Source organism: Ambystoma mexicanum, chromosome 5q (assembly GCF_040938575.1).
Source record: "Ambystoma mexicanum isolate Mex_15411 chromosome 5q, UKY_AmexF1_1, whole genome shotgun sequence".
NCBI lineage: Eukaryota > Metazoa > Chordata > Amphibia > Caudata > Ambystomatidae > Ambystoma > Ambystoma mexicanum.
In genome coordinates, this window is record NC_090933.1 from 1181044831 (window position 1) to 1181065470 (window position 20640).

The window sequence follows — 20640 nt, forward strand, 5'->3', positions numbered from 1 at the left end:
CACCAGGAAGAGTATACCAATATTCTCTTGTGATCGAACTGCACCCGTGGAGTCACGTAGGATGTGAAAGCAGTCAATTCACCTTCCACAATCTAGGCCCGCTCCCTGGCTAACTCTCACGGAAATACCATCTTCTATGACCCAAGCTAAAATGCCCAACCCACAGGAATACCTTAGTTACAAAGATGTGTCATCCAAGTCTTTACACATTCTAGGTTATTCACCAGAACCTTTTTACCTCTAAGACTGAATGTGCCATAAACATAGAAAAAAGACATATACCTCTGCTCCTGTCCCTACTCACTACAACAGTGCTAAACCATGCTATCACACTGGTAAACAGTCCTTTCAACAATACTTGACAATACTAAACAATACTCCACAATACTCAGTACCCTCCCTCACTCCCATAATTGATGTTGGTCTGGATCAATACTTAAGTTCCGTGGTGTGCTGACGCTGCTCGGCTGACAGCTCCCCATCAAGGCGCTCACCTCCCTGTCCTGGTCTGCCTGGACAATTCACCGATCTCGGGCAGGATGATTTCCAAACGCCTCCTGACAAACTTTAAAAGGGCACGCGTTCTCCCGTCCTTCTCAAAATATGCGAGGGTCCCCGATCATCTCAAGTTCAGCAGCAGAGGAGTCAGCTTAGTGGCCGGCTGGCACATCCAACCATCCTCTAGCTACCAACTTGTTGGGGCAAACTCCGAGGTAGGTTCGAGGACTACTACGAGTTCGCAAACTCACAAAAAGTCCAACACCTCTCCCAAATGGAACGCAGACCCAGTCAGACAAAAAGTTCAAACTGCAGTTTATTACAGCCAAAACAGGGATCAGTACAAGGATTTAAGAAATCCTGTGATATCTCAATGTCTCCTGGCTCGCAGGCCAGTTTTGCATGCTGGGTGTTTCATAGTGATGTCAGAACCTGGGCCCCTCTCCAGAAACCTATCCCACTACTGGATTGGGTACTGAGTAATAGTCCACCTATACTGGCCCCTATACATGTTAGTCTACTGGCTCTCGTTTGTCAGGTGGCTGGCCTCCATCCCCAAATTACTATCTCTAAATAATGTTGCAGTGTGAGGGTCTTACCATAGGTTCTTGCCCATTGTTACCCACCCCTAGGATACTAAGTTGTGGTTGGCTAGAGCTGACGTCCCTAGGCCTGCGACACAAAATGATTCCCAGCTCTTGGTGTACCTTCTCAAGGTAATATGAATGACTATGGGCCTCATTACGACCCTGGCGGTCCGGAAATAACGGTGGCGGTAAACCCGACGCCACCGTTGTTTCCGGACCACCTGATCCCGACCCCTGCAGGCGGGAGGTGATGTTCCCGCCAGGTCTGACCTTGCGGGTTTAACACCGCCCGCCTGCAGGCGGACGAGGAAACACCGGCAGCATTACAAGATGCTGCCGGTGTTTCCATGATCCCGATTCCCATTGAGTCCAATAGGACTCAATGGGAATGGGGATTTACACCATTCCGCCTCCGTGATTTCCGGAAAACCGGGGTTGTAATGCCCCGGTAATTCCGGGAATCACAGAGGCGGAATGGTAATACGAGTCCGGTGGTAACCAGGCGGTTTTACCGCCGCGGTTACCGCCGGACTCGTAATGAGGCCCTATGTTTCTGCATTGTAACTTGTGTGTACCACCATAGTCTATGTGAGTGCCCGTTCACATCGTGCAACACTTGTGTCATGTTTTAACATCTTTGTTGCAAGCTTCTGTCTGACGGCGTCAGATCGACTCTCTTTCCCAGCACCTGGTTTTCATTCATCATCTGAGTCGGGAGGGTCACGTATTCAGAGACCACGATGGAGCTTCTACAGCTCTGAATAAGTCTGAATTCTGAGCAATTATTCGTATTTATTGCAACTGGAGTTACTATTGTTCAGGGAATGGAATATCACTTGTATCTGGTGGCCTTGGCAGCGGGCCATGTCTCAAACGTTGTGCTCTCTGTTTGGCCTGAATTCTGTTCAGCTCAGCTCATGCTGAGGGGCTTGTGGCCTGCTGTTATTTTCCTAGACAATAGCAGGGTTTCAACATGTCCGTGCTATTCTATAGTCTCCATATGTTAGTCAAACGTTGTTCTGTCAGGTCCCTTAGGTGCTCCTGCATTTCCATAGGGTTATTTGCATATAAGCATTTGCAAGCTGTACTCAGGATCTCTTCTCGTGGCGGTTTCTGCTTTGCTGTGTTCAAGCTAATGACAAAATAATAAAAGCAATGCTAGTATGTATATGTAGCTGTCCTTATAGAACTGTACTCTCGTGTTGTTTGTGTATTCAGGTATGTATTTGTGTCTCGATGTGCGGATGGCATGTGTGCTTCCTGTCTAACGCTGCTATGTCGTGGTGTCTCTAATGACGTCAGTAGCGTGGCTTCTTGGCGTTTTTATCGATACTGTCAATTGAAGTCTCCTTAGTTGCAGCCTGAGGTTCTTCATTCACTCTGGGTAGGGTTTGTACCGCTCCTGGTCTATGGTCTGGCTGAGTGGGTACCTCTCAACATGCTGATCGATCATTGGAGCACAAGGAAATGGTACGAAATAATATGGGCAATCACAGAATCTCCTGTTTTCCGTTTGTGCCATGTACCTGTATAGGAGGAGGGGGGTGAATTTGCCCATCCCTCATCACATCCATGTTACCAAATTGGACAAGGAGGTTAATCATTTTCTTATTATTCTGTTTGGATCCCTTTTTTTTTCGTTAGAGGTGTGGGGCTGATTGATGGTTTAGAAACCGATATTCACTCCTGGACCACTGATATCCCGGAAGTTGATTTGTCAGAATCAGAAGCTACTGGAGCTTCCGCCACACAGCAGAAGCACTACTCAGTGCCCATCAAATTGCAAAGTACATGACTATGAAACTCCCACACTATCCACTCGCCTTGATAAAGACCCCCTGGTGGTCAGAACACATGTTGGCACCTTGGTAACATTATAATATTATGCTAAATACAAGTGGAATGACCTTTTGTAACCACAACATGACAATCGCAATTTAAGTGTTCTACATTATATGAATTGCATGGACAGTGCCTACTTTGTAAAAATCCTCAACCCCTCTACTACAAATATTTGTATTAGCGAACAGACACACATCTGCTCTCTCGCTGCTTACCAACAGATTTGAAAGCAAGCGAGTGGGAGGCACTAGCTTCACTGTCACAATCCCCACCCTCTGGAACACCCTTCTGCCGGTAATCAAAAAGGAACCATCTTACTTAACATTCAGGAAACTCTTAAAAAATTGGTTGTTTAACAAATACAAGTGATGAATTCTATTTTATACTGTGCTCTACAAATACGACTGATGTAATCCATTGTATGCTCCGCCTATCATGTTCTGACATGCCACTCTACCTCGCTTGGTACAAGACAAGTGCTGTGGTACCTCTGGGTTTGGGCACTACACAAACACATTAAACAAAATTAAATAAAATTAAAATAGATATCACTACAACGTAGGTAAGAGGATTTTATCACCTGCCTCTCGCACACTGTTTACTTTTAGACCATTGCAGTGCCTGACAATAGAGCATATTGATTTTGCAGAACTCATCTATCACAAGCTCCTTTACACTGAAAGATGCCTTACTGAGCACTCCCACCTGTCAATCCAAGATCTTTATCAATACATGACTGCAAATACCCCATAGGGTAAGATATATATATTTTTGTATTTTGTTTTATTGTGTATTTGGTTTACAATTTAAACCTTGAACACATAATTGATCAGCTACATACATTGAAAAATCAATACGTAAATCTGTCATACATATACATAAAGATTCAAACAGAACAAACATTTAAACTGGTCAAATCTATATTCTGGATCATGCCTACCAGACAATAATTAATAATCCTTGACCTTGTATAAACATGTACAGTTTTTTTTTTATTTTCAAATCTTTAAAAAAAATCCCTGAAATGCTACAGCACTGATCACCAATATGTTACCACAAGACATATTCTCCCACAATTGATCAGTCTCAGTTTGATCCGTAGTGCTCACACATTTTGCATAGCCTTTCTTATACAATTTGCACAACACAAGGCAGATAGTTAAAACATACCTAAAGGTCTCAATCCCCTTATTACAAAACCTGTAGATTCTCATTGCATATGGAATTTATTTCCATTCAAAATATGTTCATTAGTATGTAATAAACTCAATCTAAGACAAATTGTGATATACATCAGTTGTACACATTTTGCCTTAATAATATAGGTAAAAGGTGCAGTATATTCCCAGTATGTTACTTTTTTGGACAAATTATATAGTATCCAAGTTCTTTGGGATAGCTTTGCTCTTCCTATCTTTCAGGGTACTACCCAGATTCAAAGGGTTTGAAAACTTTCCACTGCAGAGATACATTTCCTAAACATGGTTAAAACAGTTTCCATCCCTATTAACATCTTGTTAAACAGACTATAACAAGTATCAATTTCCTTGTTATCATCCATCATTTTATAAAAAATAAAGTGCTACATGCCATCTTCCATAATGTAACTAGTCAGGTAAAGCCAACTTCAGACTGGATCACCTCCACAGGAACAGAGCTTGGGAGGACCAGACATGAATGCCACATTTTACCTTCCAGTAATTGAAGCCAGACCAAATAATTATAAAAATGATTGCAGGTATTATACTAATTGTGTAAAACCTCAATTGCCTTCAATGGAATATCCCTCGTGGTAAGAGATAAATGCTTTGATTAGGTGAAATATTTTAAAGATGTTCAGCATTATAGTTTTATAAAAAAAACTTCTCCCAAGACAGTAGCTAATGGGAACATAATGATACATATACATTTCAACAACCTCAATTGGAACACCATCAATCTTCCATTCACATTTGACAGAGTATTTCTTATGCAACCCTATTACCATTATGTAATTCCAATAAACTGCACTGAAGTTATTTTTGCAGTTTTATACAGAATAATATGCTTGTCTGTGTAGGACAGGAGCCAATACTAGGTGAACATGTTGTGCATTGTCCTGATGTTGTGTGCATATTTGCCACATATACATTGTAAAGTGCTGATACCAAGACACATCCCTGCATTAATTCATGGTTGGTGTCTATGAGTGGAGATAATGAACCCTCATGATTCAGTCTGTTACCGTGGTTCTATTATATAATTATTTGATTAAATTAAGTAATCACAGCCCCACTTTTCAAATTTTTTCACAGAATATCCCATGAAACAGTATCGAAGACTCCAGCATAATCTGCATAACAAATAGTTTCAGTCGCTTCATGGCTAGGCTAGATTTCATAAGGTAAAGCACGGTCAAGATGTTATACATAGTACAAAGTCCCTTCCTGAAACCAGTGTGTTCAGATGTCAGGAGCGTCTCATTCGATGACCATTTATTAAGTTGTTTTAATAAACATATAGAGAAGATCGTGGAGCTTTAATCTGTCATAGCCAGCCATCAATAGTTATTAGGGTTCTCAGAAGTTTTTTTTTTATATTTGGGTATTAAGTTGGATTTTTTCCATTCCTTGGGAATCAGGGCAGTATTTATGAATTTGTTATATTAAAGAATATGATGTAATACATTGTCTCACAGTACAGGGGAGCCCTTCATTGGAGCAATAGATACTCTGTTGGTCCCAGGATCACGAGAAGATTTACAAAATGTCATCCACTGTATAAGTAGAACAGGTGAAATCATAATTTGACTATAGATTTACATAGTTAACGTTATTTTCTATATGAGTTCTCAGGGTCTGTTCTCTGTAGTACGAGTTACTAACATGTTCTACCCAGGATTTTCTGGTATCGGATTGATCTCTTTATTTCCAGTAATATGTTTGTGCTCATAATACCAGATCTTGTAGCTATAACAGGATCTAGGCGCTGTAAACATCATTTGATATTGAGCATTACGGATTGAAATTTTATGAGCCTTGAGCTAGTTCTTATACTTTGTGCAGAGATTGTCTATCTGTGTCTTCCTTATTATGCTGTCAAATACAAGTTGCTTGGTGTTCTGAAAACTGGAATTCAACTCTCGCTTCTTAGTAGCAATAGTTGCATCATAAACATTGTACGGTTTATGTTGTAGGCATGTCAACACTTCAGAGGTCCGGACATCAATTCAATCACCTTACCAATCTCCTCCAATGCATCATCAATTTCCCAGCTAGATAAATCACACTCTCTCCCATTATCTAAGTATACCAAAGGTAGATGGCAAAATAGTGATCTATTAAATGTTTCTATATTTCTTCGGTTCCAATAAATTATATTCCCTTGAATATTGCAGCCAAGGCTATCCTTTAAATACTGTGTGTTCTTCATATTTTGTATTTTAAGCATGCATTTCAGTACTACATGATCACTTAGGTCATTTACTACCATCTCATAACTAGTGAATAGGCTCTTTATGACATGGGAAACATAGTTCTAGTCTTACATTTCCCAATATGCAATGACAATATGGAAGAGGGGGCAGCTGTAATCTATCAGCATCTGATGGATTCAGAAACACCTTATCGTAACCAACTAATTAGGAGGACCAGCAAACATCAATGTTATTTAAAGTAGTCCCCTAATACAATAAAATGCAGTCATGAATAATCATGTTGGGCAGTTGACTATATCATATCTCCATGCTTCAAAACCGATTTAATTGACAATTGTCCCTGAGGATTATACACATTTATTTAAGTATTTTTAAAAGGGAGAACATTGTGATTCCCCAAATGATGCAAACATTCAATGAGCTATACAACTCATTTAGCAGCCACTATGAGACCACCAAATGCCTACGCATTTAATTTTTAAACTATGCCTCTGAACTATGGTAAATCCATCAAACAATCTTGAACCAACCAGGTCTCCTGCAGGACAGCAAAGTAAGATGTATTAAGAATGCAAATACCCTACTGCATACTCAGAAAATAGTGCAACCACTAGTAGTACATGTTTCTAGAATCAGCTCCATCAAAATCAGTATTAGTTCAATAGTTCTTTGAGGACCATGCATCAGGTAGTCAATCCCAATTTATATCATTGTCAGCAAATTTAAAATGATCAATATTGGAAATCCATTGCACATATTGGCCCCTGTGGTTCCTTGTGATTTTAAGATTACTTAAGTCGCTATCCAACCATGTTGGGTCAATATTAAGCTCAGTATCATCATCCCTAAGAAGAAACAATTCAAAGCCCATTTTTAATAATTCTTGTGCAAAAGTTAGCAGACAGTCAACAATGAATGAAGATATAAAATTCACCAAAAACCAATTAGAAGCGCAAACTAATATCTTTCCATCTTATCAGAGATCATTTGGGTATTTGATGCATTAACTTTAACACCATATTTCTATTTAATAAGGGACTGTCATCGGTTGCAAAAAGCTACATTATTTTTACCTGCCAATCCCCAATTTTATTTAACCTAGGAGCCAGATTCACTTGTTCCTTTCTATTATCACACACAGTAAGGGAATTAGCAACCAACTTTGGTTAGTGCATTGAGAGTAGATACTTCACTAACCAATGTCTAATTTTCTACCTTTGTTTCACTCGAAGGTGTGATAGAGGTATCAAGTGAAGTGTCAAGCTTATCATCCAAATAACTTTGCTGTCTTTTTGATCCAGCGTACCAAATGTACTTCTTCTAATTATTCTCTGGTCTGGCTCCAGCAGTCTGTACTAAATCAACTGTCAGGGTTCTGGACACAAATGAGGCTAGGTGCCGATGTACTGGCCAGAGAGCCCAAGTTTCACATATGTACCTGCTGAACAATTCACTGTGAACTCACAGCTCTCCTCTTACATTGTTTTCTTTGTTTGTTTTTCTCCTTCTCTGTGACCTTTTATTTACGTCTGCTACTATGATATGTTAAAATAGTCGAATGATCCACCTGAGTATCAGCCTCGTAGTGCACTATGTCAGCATTTCATAACACAGACTGAGCTGAGCTATTACTGCTAACATTATACTGTGCCATCCCATTATCACAATCAACCAAAATCACCTCTCGCTCCTTCGTCTCTGATGTCATCGTAGGAGTATTCATAAATCTCTCTGCGGTCACACCACCCCATACTATTTTGCGAAATAGCATCTGCAATTCTACAGACCACTTTGCAGAGGGATTTCTTTTTGTGTGATTATATTAGAGCAGAGAGAGAAAGGGGCTTTGGTAATGGTTAATAAAGAAATTCCCCTCCTTAATAGAGTCCATTGTTCAGCTCAAAAAGCTATTGGGCCTCATTACGAGTACGCTGGTCCGGATTCAATGCAGCCAGTAAAACCGTACCAGCACCATTTATCGGGCCGGCAAATTTCAACCTTCGATCCCGGAAACACTACAACCCCGAAACTGCCACCGCTGAGACAACGCACCCGATAACTGCGTCGGCAGACACAGCACTACGACATCCACAGTTACCGGCAATGGGTAACACTGTGCGCATTACAAGTAGCATGGACACGGAAACTCTGCCAAAAAATTGGCAGTAAAACTGTGAACACTGTGGCAGTTCCACCGCCACCACGAAGATGGCGTTAAACAGTGTCAGGTGAGCTGAATCAGGCCACAGATGCACCAAATAAGTCCAACTGGACGCAGCAGGCCACTGGGAGCCTACAAAAGGGCCACACCCACACCCAGGCCAACTCTAAACACAACTATGCAGGCAGCCGCTGCAGCAGCATTGGGTCTGGGGCTATTGAACCTACAGGCAGCAGTGCACATTGTGGCAGCAATGGTGCAGAGGAGGAGGAGGCGGAGGAGGCACAGGTGGCAGATAGCAAACCCTGAACCCATACCAAACCCAAAGGTGCAGCCGGCAATACCCTGCATCAGGGCCTCACCCTGGAACCTGACCCCAAAGCAGATCCACACATTATACCGGCTGGTCCAGCAATCATGTCCGTCGTCACCATGATTGAGGATGACATCAGCACCTGCATTGGCATACAGACGGCTATCCCACCCATGCTGAAGGTCGTCTTGGTACTGCATTTCCTTGGGACTGGAATGTATCAGCACACTGTCGGTGAGCTGCACGGGCTGTCACAACCCTGTTTCTCAAGAAAACTGGACCAGGTACTGGATGCCCTGCTGTGCCATGTGTCCAAACACACCGTCCTCCCCCGTACCCTCACCCAGGTCATTGCTACCAAGTTGGCCTTCCATGCCATTGCCGGCATGCCAAATTACATTGGTGCAGTAGACTGCACCCTCATAGAGCTGACCGTACCACGTGCAATGGCGGTGGTGTACCGCAATAGGAAACAATACCACTCACTGAATGTACAGATGGTATGTGACGCTGGACAAGTGATAACACATTGCTTTGCACGTTTTCCAGGGTCAACACATGACTCAATGGTCCTGCAGAATTGAACATTGCCACGGTACATGGATTGCTAAGCTGGACAAAGCACATGGCTATTGGGTGAGTACAAGTGACAATGCATGGCCCCTGTGAAAGGGGGGTGTCCAGGGCAACGACCTCTGTGTCTGGTTTCCTACAACTGGCAATGCATCACCCCCTGGCCAATGTAATTGACAGTCACCACAACCCAGACATTTCAAATCTACACATTACAGGTGGGCACAGTGTGCCCGTACACACCTTGCCAAAGGAGATGCACAACCAAGACATGTACTGGTAGCACAAGTCAATACGACATGAGGCAGTGAATCCACCCACCCACCCAATTCACCAGTGCCCCCCATGCACATGATGAGTGCACATCCGACATTGTGCATCGACCACATCATCACAGTGTCCGTTGACTGACGCTTCCATGTATGTACACCACTGCACGATGCAAAACTTAACAACCACAAATGAGCACAAGGGCAACTATATATGCACAGCAAGTCATCGGACAATGTCCAAGCGCTAATGTGGACAACAATGACCCAGGAACACACTGGCTAGACCACTGCTTGCCCCTTATTGATGATTAACTAATGACACATAATTGCGCTGCTTCTGATCAAGACATGGATACCACAAACGCTGACATGTCCCCTCTATTTACATCCCATGTAGGTGATGCAGGATAGGTACTCACGCCATGGCGGATGATGCTTCTACAGAGGCCAAGGAACAGGCATGAGAAGGCCTACAACAGGACAGACGTCCGCACACGTGGCATGATCGAGAGGACATTTGGCCTACTGAAGGCAAGGTTCCGCTGCTTGAGCAGATCTGGTGGATCACTGCTGTACAACCCAGTGAAGACGGGTAAAATTGTGCTTGTGTGTGCCATGCTGCACAATCTGTGCATGCGCAGGAACGTCCCTCTGCCCCGAGACACAGAGAATGATGGTGAAGTAGATGATGAAGATGACAATGGGGTTTTGGATGGGATGGCAGCACCCCCTCGCAGGAGGGGCACAAGATGGTCAACATGCACGGGATGCACTCATTCGCATTTACTTTTGAGAGACTGTACATGAACAGCATTGCATGATTGTGATGATGCATGTTAATAAATTGATTGATTGTAAATGAAATAACGGATGTTTACACGTAAAATCATTTCCAAAAGTGATTTATTGTCAACAAAGCAGGTAAGAAGGTGAATTGGATAGGAAATCTGTACACCAATGCCCACCCAACGCCCATCTCCCAAACGTACCCGCCCCCACCCTTGCACCAGACCACTAATCCCATTATAGACCTCCCCCACCACCCTAACATACCCACCGCCAACCATGCACCAGACCACTAACCCCATTATGGACCTCCCCCATCACCCAAACGTACCCACCACCATACACCCAATGTTTCCCAGATTGTCTTGTGGACAGTCATTCCCACATGGCACTATTTCTGGCCGCGCTTATGTGCATGAGCGCCCTTGCCAGAGGGTGCACTCAGCCGACTGGAGCACCTCTTTGGGCTGCCTGTGACAGAGCTTGTTGGAGTGGTACTGGTGGATGGCATTGGTGGCACGACTGGTGGCACACGTCCGAGAAATGCCTGCTGGGCCACATACATGCACTCGGCGATGGAGGACATCACACTGTTGCACTCCCGGACATGGTGTGCTAAGTTGACATTGGTAGTGGCAAAACGCCCAATGGCCCTGGACAGCCGACGCACCGATGTTGCATTACTTTCTCGCTGCAGCCATGCCTCCTCCCGCTACAGCCTCAACTCCTCCGTCAGCAGCCTCCTCCAGCTGCTGCATCGCCTCCTCCTGCTGCAGCTTCGACTCCACCAGCTGCCTTTCGACAAGCTGGGATTGGGTGGACTGCTGTTCCTCCATCCGCTGCATGCGTTCACTTATCTCTGCCATGGAGGGTGTTGGTGACCTCCTGGGGCTGTACAGTGAGGGGGGACGGGAGGGCTGAACTGCAGGTTGTGGAGGGATGCCAGGTCATCCATGTTGTCCTCCTCCTCCTTCTCCTGTCATTGATCTTCTGACTTCATAACTGGGACACTGTTGCTACTGGATGCAGCGTCCTCGGCCGTGCAGGGATGGACATGTGGGCTCGTGCATCCGTGCCAGTTGCAGCTGGTGCTGGTGGCTGTGTCCCGGAGGTGCTTGCATCCTCATCCCCAGCAGGATGGCTGCGTCGGCCACGTGCAGATGGATGTTGCATCGCCTGTTGGGTATTGTCGCTGTCACTTGTCGTGCGTGTGGGGAGACAGAGGGCATGCTGTCAATCGTGTGGTGGTATTTGATAGGTCCATCACATGCATCACACTGAACGATCTGTGACCACTTGCATGTACACACATTTGACTGTTGAAACACTCAGGTGTGTGTGTCTCACTTGTACTCAGTCACGCACTCTGTGCATGTCCAGGGGGCATGTACTGAGTGTGTGTTGCTTGTCATCTGGGTGATTGGTGGGTGCATTGGGTCACTCTTGCCCTGGCTGGGGGGGGGGTCATCAGTGGGTGCTTTGGGTCACTCATGCCCTGGCTGGGGGGGTTCATCAGTGGGTGCATTGGGTAACTCCTTGGGTCCATTCACACACATGGCTTTGTACATTGTGCACCTACTGGCATAAACTGGTGGGCTCACTCCTGCCTCTGCGTTGCCAATGCTGTGTATGCCCTCAAGGTGCAGGACACTGCTGCACCACTCCTCCCACGTCTGCAGTTTCAATGGGGATGCTGGGCCTCCACCAGTGCCAGTGCTGTGCTGGCGGTGTGCAGCGATGAGATTACGCACTCTGAGCCTGAGGTCATCTCACCTCTTGTGGCAGTCCTTTACGGTGCGTATGGTAAACCCTACTGTGGTGCACTTGGGTGCTGCGTTGCTGGGTGTTGCACCGCTGGTCTGCACGGAATAGCATTTCTGCGTGGTCTACTATGTTCTCCACAAGCACTTTCAGCTCTGCCTTACTAAACCTCTGCTTGCGCTGTCTTCTTGCAGGAATCCGGGATGCCATTGTAGTGGATGATTTGCACAGCTCAGGGAGGTGATGTGGCCTGTGGTCTGTGAGGATGGCAGTGGATTGTGGTTTAAATAATGGCCACCTCTCTCTTTCTGTTTTTTGCGATCATGGTGTTTCCACATTCGGTGATTCCGTGTCCGTGCCTGTGGGGGCGGTCATGGTTATTCCACTGATTTTTGGGGCAATATGTCCGTGTCTGTGGGTGTTTATGTGCCGGCGGTGACACCATTTCCGCGTTGGTCTGGTGCGCGCGACCGACAAACTGTAATCGGCCGCTGATTCCGCGACCGGGTGTCACTGTCATCACAGAATCAATGGTTTCCGGGACAGCAAACTCGTAATGAGGCCCATTGTCTTCCAGCTCATTATATAGAGTCTCAGCAATGTTAACAAGATCTGGAGATTTAGAACAATCATTACCAATAATGTTACCAAAGACTTCAGTGTACTGTATAGGGTAGCTGGGTAACGGGTACTCTAGTGACTCCTGCTGGAGACTGTAGCACATGTCTAGTAACTAACTGGTATATATCAGTGATAATAATGAGGAATCAGGATTACCATCCTGTGAGCTTGTGGGGGGATTTGTGTTTCCCAATTGACATTGGCAAGGTTCAGCTCCTGCCTTACTATTGTCCGTGTGATTTTCCCAGCCTCAGTTATGTTCGACAATGTGTCTTTATTTATATGCAAAGAGTCCATAGTGGCTTCCTCAGCCACTTGCTTGGTTGACTTTTTTTCCCTTTGGAAGGCTTTGTAATTTGTTTGCCTCATGCTGAACTTCATAACTGATAACTGTTCTTCTTGGTCGGCATATTGCACCTTGATCCAATAAATCAACAAACCACAAACCACCGGCCGCTGGCTGACTGCTTTACTGCACTTTTCCAAATGTACTTCTACGATGTGATGCCCAGATATATTAATGATCATAAGACTGATTGTAGAATTTCACCATTAGCCTTACGCATTTACTAACCTAGTTAATGTTTTCTCTCTCTCTCCAATCCTCCTCACAATGCTTTCAATTGCATGATCATTGTTTTCTCTTGAACTGTACTTTTATTCAATGTTTATATAACTAATACATGCATTTGACTAATATGGAATATCAATAATGGCACCCCAACACAAATTTGTAAAATGTCAAATTCTATATTGGACCTGCGCTTTATTTGTGACCCTCAGCCTTGAAAAAGACCTGTTTAGGTTGAAACACGTGTTGGATGTATAGAGCTGGGACATATTGTTAACCCATCATTTTTCTTCTACTTATCATTGATTGCTTTCAGAATTAGTATGCTCTCACCAGAAGGGCATATATTAAAAATGACATTCATTTGCAGTTGTTATTGAATACATTTGAATACAATTCATAATAGGAATTGAGTGCGATTGTGCTACTGTAGACCTTTTTCACTGCTGCAATACACCACTTAAACTGAAATGCATGCCATCACAAAATTCATAATTGATTGCTTACCTGATAGCAATCCTTGCATACATCTACCTGAGAGGAAAAAGAGGTGATGGGACACCACTTTCACCTGAGGCAATCTCATTTGGCAAAGGCAACAATTGCAAGATTCTGAAGGCAAATTCTCAACTTTAAAGCCAAAAATCCTCAGCATCTGGTGATTTCATCATGGGGAACTAGACACTCCAAAATTTAGGAATAACATCATCATATCCCACTCATGATTCTTCAGAAATCCTCTGGATTGAATGGCAGTAATGTTCATTATTTCTTCTCTAATTCTTTGGCAATACTGCTGAATAACCACCAAACTCATAATGAGGTCAAATATACTATACCTTATAACTTTTTTATGCTATTAGGTCCTTGAATAGAAATTAAAGGAACCCTACTAAGCTTAAAACTAGGACTATGTAGGGTAGAGCACACACCACTGATGAACAACCTTTTTAGTTCAGCACTCTGAAGCTATTTTGCCCTTCTCCCAAAAAAAATACAGAGTCACCTTAAAAAAGGAGAACTTTCACGACCTCCCAACATCCAGGCTGGAACACGAACTGTATATGACACCAAGGCTGGATGTCTGCAATGAGGTTCACACCATACACAGAACAAACATTGAAGGTCCTCAAGCACCGTGTCTACTCTCTACACAGGGCATGCCCTCGGAGGTTGCAGGTGAAGATGGTAATGGGGTGAATGAACATGGCACTAATGACCACGGGGGCGCCAATGTAGTTGCTGAAATGAAAATGACAAATTCATTAATAACATATTCACTGTTCAGGTTAAAACAAGATATACTATACATGATAAAAAACACATTACCCTCCACATCCCAAAAACAACAAAACCATTGCTTTTCTGTAGTTAAATAAAAATATTGGAATTGTTGAGGGTTGAGGATCAGAAAAATGAGAGCAATAATTTGTGGGGTTGTGAACTTGAATGATGAATTGCACGTCTAAAGGTAACAAATAAATGCCCAATGAAAACATAAGAAATATGCAACATATAGAGGAGGCTGTTAAAAGATTCTGCGGTTAATCCACCAACATAGCAAAACGCATAGGGCCCAATTGCAGGGTGGGGCTGGGGGGCTTTAATCATGGAACGGAATAAAGATCAATTTCACAATGGTTGTAGAATCAATCCATGAAGATCCAATGTCCAAATCAAACTAGAGGCAGCATCTGATTCCAGAGTGTGGGGGCCCTCAAGGGGGATCAAGGTTGGAGGCTCATGCAATGGGGCCCATGCTTAAAATCCAGGATGGAATGGGAGTCATTGTCGTCCTCCTTGCTTTACTCGCATGCCTCCTCCAACATTGTTGACTAGTGCCCACTGTTGCATGAACTCCAGTTTTGTCTGTGATGTCAATAACTCAAAAGATGTACCAAGGCGTCAGCATCTGCAGCATCAGAACTTCCACCGTGGCAATGGTAGGTGGGGTGCTGGTGTTTGGGGTCACTGCGAAACTTGATGGTTGTGTTGGGCTGCTATGTGCAGTTGGAGTAGCAACCAGAGTCTGCTTCTTGTTCCGGTGCAGAGTGGGCTTAATCCTTGGCAGGTGGTCACATATGTGGCCTCCTCTTTGGTGACCTGTAGAGCCCCTGAATTTAGGAATACACAGTGAGCATGTGTGTTGCCACGTTTGTCACATCATACATTCCAGAACATCCATTAAAAATTATCAATGTCACATGGCATTTCTCTATAATTGCTCCTCTCCCTGATGCTCTCAGGATGTCCATAGAATGAGCAATAATGGCAATTGTAACATTTACTAATGTGTGACCTACAAGTGGTAGAGGCAAAGCTGTCATTTTCTTTAAACTGTGATAGACCAACACACATATTTCCTTAGTTTATTCATTAATGTCAATCGAATTGGATTGTATGTGCTGGTCGAGTCATGGTTTGTTTGTTGCATCATGAGATTTGTGGGTCTGGATGTTGCAGTGTTTTTCTAGACATGAAAATTCTCATTTTCACAGATTCCCCACTACTTTGTATTTAGACATGCATAGTATGACATGCCATAGTAAATAAGCAACCCCTGGGTCCCCATGAGTGCGGTGGCTTTGCGGTTGTATACGAATTGTTTGTTTTACAACTGCTCGAATGACAATTGACCTTTTCACAATTGACCGAATTGTGAAGGTCAATTGTACCATATATGTGGGGGGCAACCCCCCACAAACCTCCACCCAACGCCAAACCCCCCAAAACCCATATATATATATATTCAGTCAATTGTGAAAAGGTCAATTGTGACCCTTTAAATTCGGTCAATTGTTTATTCGAACAATTGTAAACAAACAATTTGGGTAATACCGGCTTTGCGGCTTAGGACATGTTGTTCATGACACGTGTACTTTCACAAATTATACTTAGATGAACACATACATTGTCTGCTGCTCCGAACATGTGTTTGCCTTTACCGGTATCCTGGCGATGACCCCTGAAAGGTTACTTTGAGAAGAGGGTCACATGCTACTCTTCGGACAATGATACATGTCTTATTTAAATTCAAACACAGAATGGGTCGAATGAAGGACACATACAAAAGAACTCAATCCACAGTTTTCCAGCCTGTGTTCCGATGCCGTGTGAGTCGGCATCAGGTACTTACACAGATACCACCAATGATATGCCAGTTTTATCTGCATGGAAGGAGCAGGTGGGGTCCATAGGGATACACACAGACCAGAGATCTGTAGTGAGGCCACCTTGATTAAATATGTTAGCCATATTTACAGTGATCTGCGGGGTTCCCTGCCACTCCACCCATGTACAAATACTGACACAGGAAGAGACAATGTCACATCCCATGCACCATGCCGGGAATCGTGCAGGGCAGATTTCCTGCCATGGATGAACTCTGTGTAGGGATCCTAAACACACATGCAGTGAGGGTCACAAAGCCTTTATGCATGTGTATTCGTTTCTGACTAACCACATTGGGACCATGAGGAGACACGGGGTCTAGAACAGCATATATATGTTTCCTGCATACATACAGATATTACATTTGATATCTCGTACTAACCATGCCCTCCTACCGCAATGCCTTCAACTCCCTTTACACTACAATTGTTGACTCTGGTGAAAGCCTTTTTCTCCCAGAGTCAGCATCTCCCAAACGCCACAACAAATGTTAGTCAGAGGTAGTCTCGCAGAACCACTCCAGAAACTGTATTCTTACTGAAACCCCCTAGTTTCCATTATGTAATAATTCCATAACATAACCAGTTTCAAGGCAAGGCAGTCAATGGAGTATATGTTAAAGGGTATAGAGGACATACCCATTTTTGACAGCAAGACCAATAAAGTGCATTCATGGAAGATAGCTTAAGGCCATGATAAGAACTTGAAAAATAAGGCCTGGCAATCGTTTACTAATTGCTTTGATACTATTGTCCTTCAGTGTTTCTTTTTCAAAACAAGGCTTTTGTGATGTATGGCCATCTGGTAATGGTGTAGAAGCCCTACCTTTTTATCTGAATTAAATAATACAATTATGCAAGTAATTCAATCTTAGAAAGGATGGTGTGCTAACCTGATCCCCTTTCATAAAAACTCCCCGCCAAAATCATAGTGTACACCTGTGTGCCAAGTCAGCCGCATGACCTGTAGCACCAAACAGGTTCAGGAGTCAAAGACACCCTCTCTTACAGCTGGGGTGGCAGCAAATGCACTTCAGCAATGAGGCTGGATTTAAAATGTACACCTCTATTTCCAAAAAACATACTTATGATGAACTACTATACTGTTAGCAGTTTAATCTTTAAACATAAACCATGCCTGAGTGGGGGCAAGAGTGGCTGGTAATTCACATAATTATTTAAGCCTTGTCTTATTTGCATTATACCACTGTCAACCCAGTGAGGTCAGGTGAGTGATTGACAGGCTGTGTCATACTATTTGTATTTTCCCTAGACAGCATGTTTCTGTGCAACCAGAAGGACAATAACCAGTAGGGGCCACCTCTCTTTTGCTCCTTTGTGAGATCGAGTAACACCTCTCTCCAGCAGGTCAGCCCTCAGCAGGACCTATCCCGGGAAACAGGCTATAAACAGAACACCCTAACAACAATGACAAGACCAAACCAAGAGGTTGCATACAAAAGGGCCTTAGATGCTATGGGCCCAAGAAGGTAGTATGGTTAGTGTAGGCAAAGGATGCTTTGTACAGTTGGGGAAGGATTCCACATCTTGCTATTCTCTGGACCTATTATTTCCTTCCTTTCTACTTCACTTCCTTAAGCACAAATCTCTTTGGGTATTATGCAACCAGACGAAGGCCACCTGCCACAGGGACATGGATAATACCCCTTAAAGCAGGGTTGCTATCCTCCAATCCTGCAGTGCCTTTTGTCGATGAAAGAGGGCATCTTCCAGCCCTTCATTGAATCACTGTTGGACTTACAAGGACAAAGAAATAATTAATTTGGACGTCTTTTGTGAGAGTTGATATTTTCAAAGTCCTATACCATTAAGGTGAAGGAGGCACGCCCTTCACCTTACCCACTTCAAGGGTACACTTGGGTCTGACTCTTGATGAGTACTAGGACCCACTATTCTGCTTTAAACCAGCATGGTATGGGAGAGCAGAACCTGAAAGGAGACCCTTGTTGTATAACCCCAAAAAGTGGGTCTCACAGAGTTCTGGTGACCAGAACGGCCAGTATTACTGATTTCACTGTATCACACAAATCAAACCACATTCAAGTCATGTTCACTGCATTCTAACCAGAAGGATCCATCAGATCAGTGCTGCTTTTGAAACTGCATGCAACACCGAACCACTGGTTCTGCACTTTTGATCTGGCTTACCACCGCATCATATCTGTTTTGTACGAGCAACCAGCCTTCCACTGTAGACAAATGCAAACCAACTCCTCGTGAACATAGCATTGCACAATCAGGGTCACAGCTTCAAAGCACTGAACCTCAACCAAACTGCTGGAGCAATGCTTCTGAAAGCATGCCACTGCATGCTCTGACCAGAAATAACACAGCCCACTAAGGATACAGGCCCAAGACACTCTTGCAAGGATAACACGTGTTTATTTCTACAAAATAAAGATGCATCAACAAAGAACTCTGTTGTCGCTGAACATTCTAATTTCAGTCAGCATGTGTGCTACATTATAAGCACAAACAACGTCACTCATAATGTAATCATATAAAGTACAGTTCTACAATATGGATTGGAGGAGCCCCATAGGTGTAGGTCCTGCTCCGTAATGGGATGCCAGGCCATTGGTCCATCTTCATTTGTCCATCTCCATCCATGTGGGCACTGCTGGGCTCGGCATTTATGGTGAGCTGACCTAGCAAATTAACCAGCTACTCCAAAACCCAATGACATTCTATCATTGTAACAATGCACATGGAAGATACAGGGATGAGCTTGGGGGAGAGTCAAAGTCAAACTAACTCACACACACGTCACTCGCTCCGAGACAGATAAGCAACTCCCAAGGTCCTCCACCTTAGTTTTAGGCTATAATTCTGATGCTACTGTGCACCTTGCTGCACAAATCATGTGACCCATTCCTGACGGCGCAGTAGCCTTGCCTTCTGCTTAGTGATTGATTGAGGAGTGTAAATGTTTTATGGTCAGTGGTCTGGGTTTGGATGGTGCTGTGGCATGCAGGGGTCATATGATGAAAGCATGACAAAGATGTATTTCACATATGGGTATCGATGGGGGCAGGAGGGCCTTGCTATCTGCTCCGTGAGATGCTACTGCCAAGAGGCTTTCTGCTCCCTTCTCATACTTTGCAGCGCACATTCTTCCCAGGGCACAAAGGGGTAAATTTCTGGTCAATGGACGATCTTATATATCTCTGAGATCTGGACAGCGTGGGGGTAGTGTTCATGCTCATGCAACGGTTCTAATACTAACACACAAAATGCTGCTTGCCACGTTTGGGCCTAACTTTTAAGATGGCTGCCATTTGCCAAGATGTTGTTCACACCCTCATCTACCATATAGCTTGTATTGCATGCGCTAATGTGATTGTGCACCCTCCTCTATTTACCCCTCCTGCTCCCTTAATGTTCTCAAGTGTTTATTCCTCATTCAGTATCGCCTAGGAGTGGGAAGAACCTCTCTCCTTCCAAACATTACCCCTTTTCATTCATCCTAAATTAATGAATTTCTGTGCAGTGTGATTGGCAAATACATTTCAAAACACGTTCTCCTCCCCCCCCTCTGCACCCTACCCAACCATTCAGCTTCCATGTATGGTGGTGACCCATCCTTTCAAACCCATGCTCTGCAAACATATTGTAAACTTGCTCCAGAGTGGGCATATTCTTCTGAGGTACATGTCATGTAAATACAACTCCCTTCCCCTGCTAACTCTACCGAGCGTTCTTTGTAGTTTTCGGGGGTGTGGTAACCTTGCCAAGGTGCTGCAAGGGATGGTAAATCTCTATCATGCAGGGCTTGTTTGGATTCCCTGTCTGGGTACCATTTTCTGGATGTTGCCCCAATTGAGAGCATCATTATTGCGCTACTGGGCACTGCATTTGGCACATGCAAAAAATGACCAGGATGAAGATGATGATGGGCAGTAGCATCTTAACAATTGCCCTCAGCCAGGATGGGGCCCATGAGAAAGTTAGATCAAACCAGTCCTCATTCTGTATTCCAGCTTTTTTCTTCATGCTCACTCCCAGGTTGTGCACATCATTTGCAGCATCTTCAGGAGGTATAAATGTGC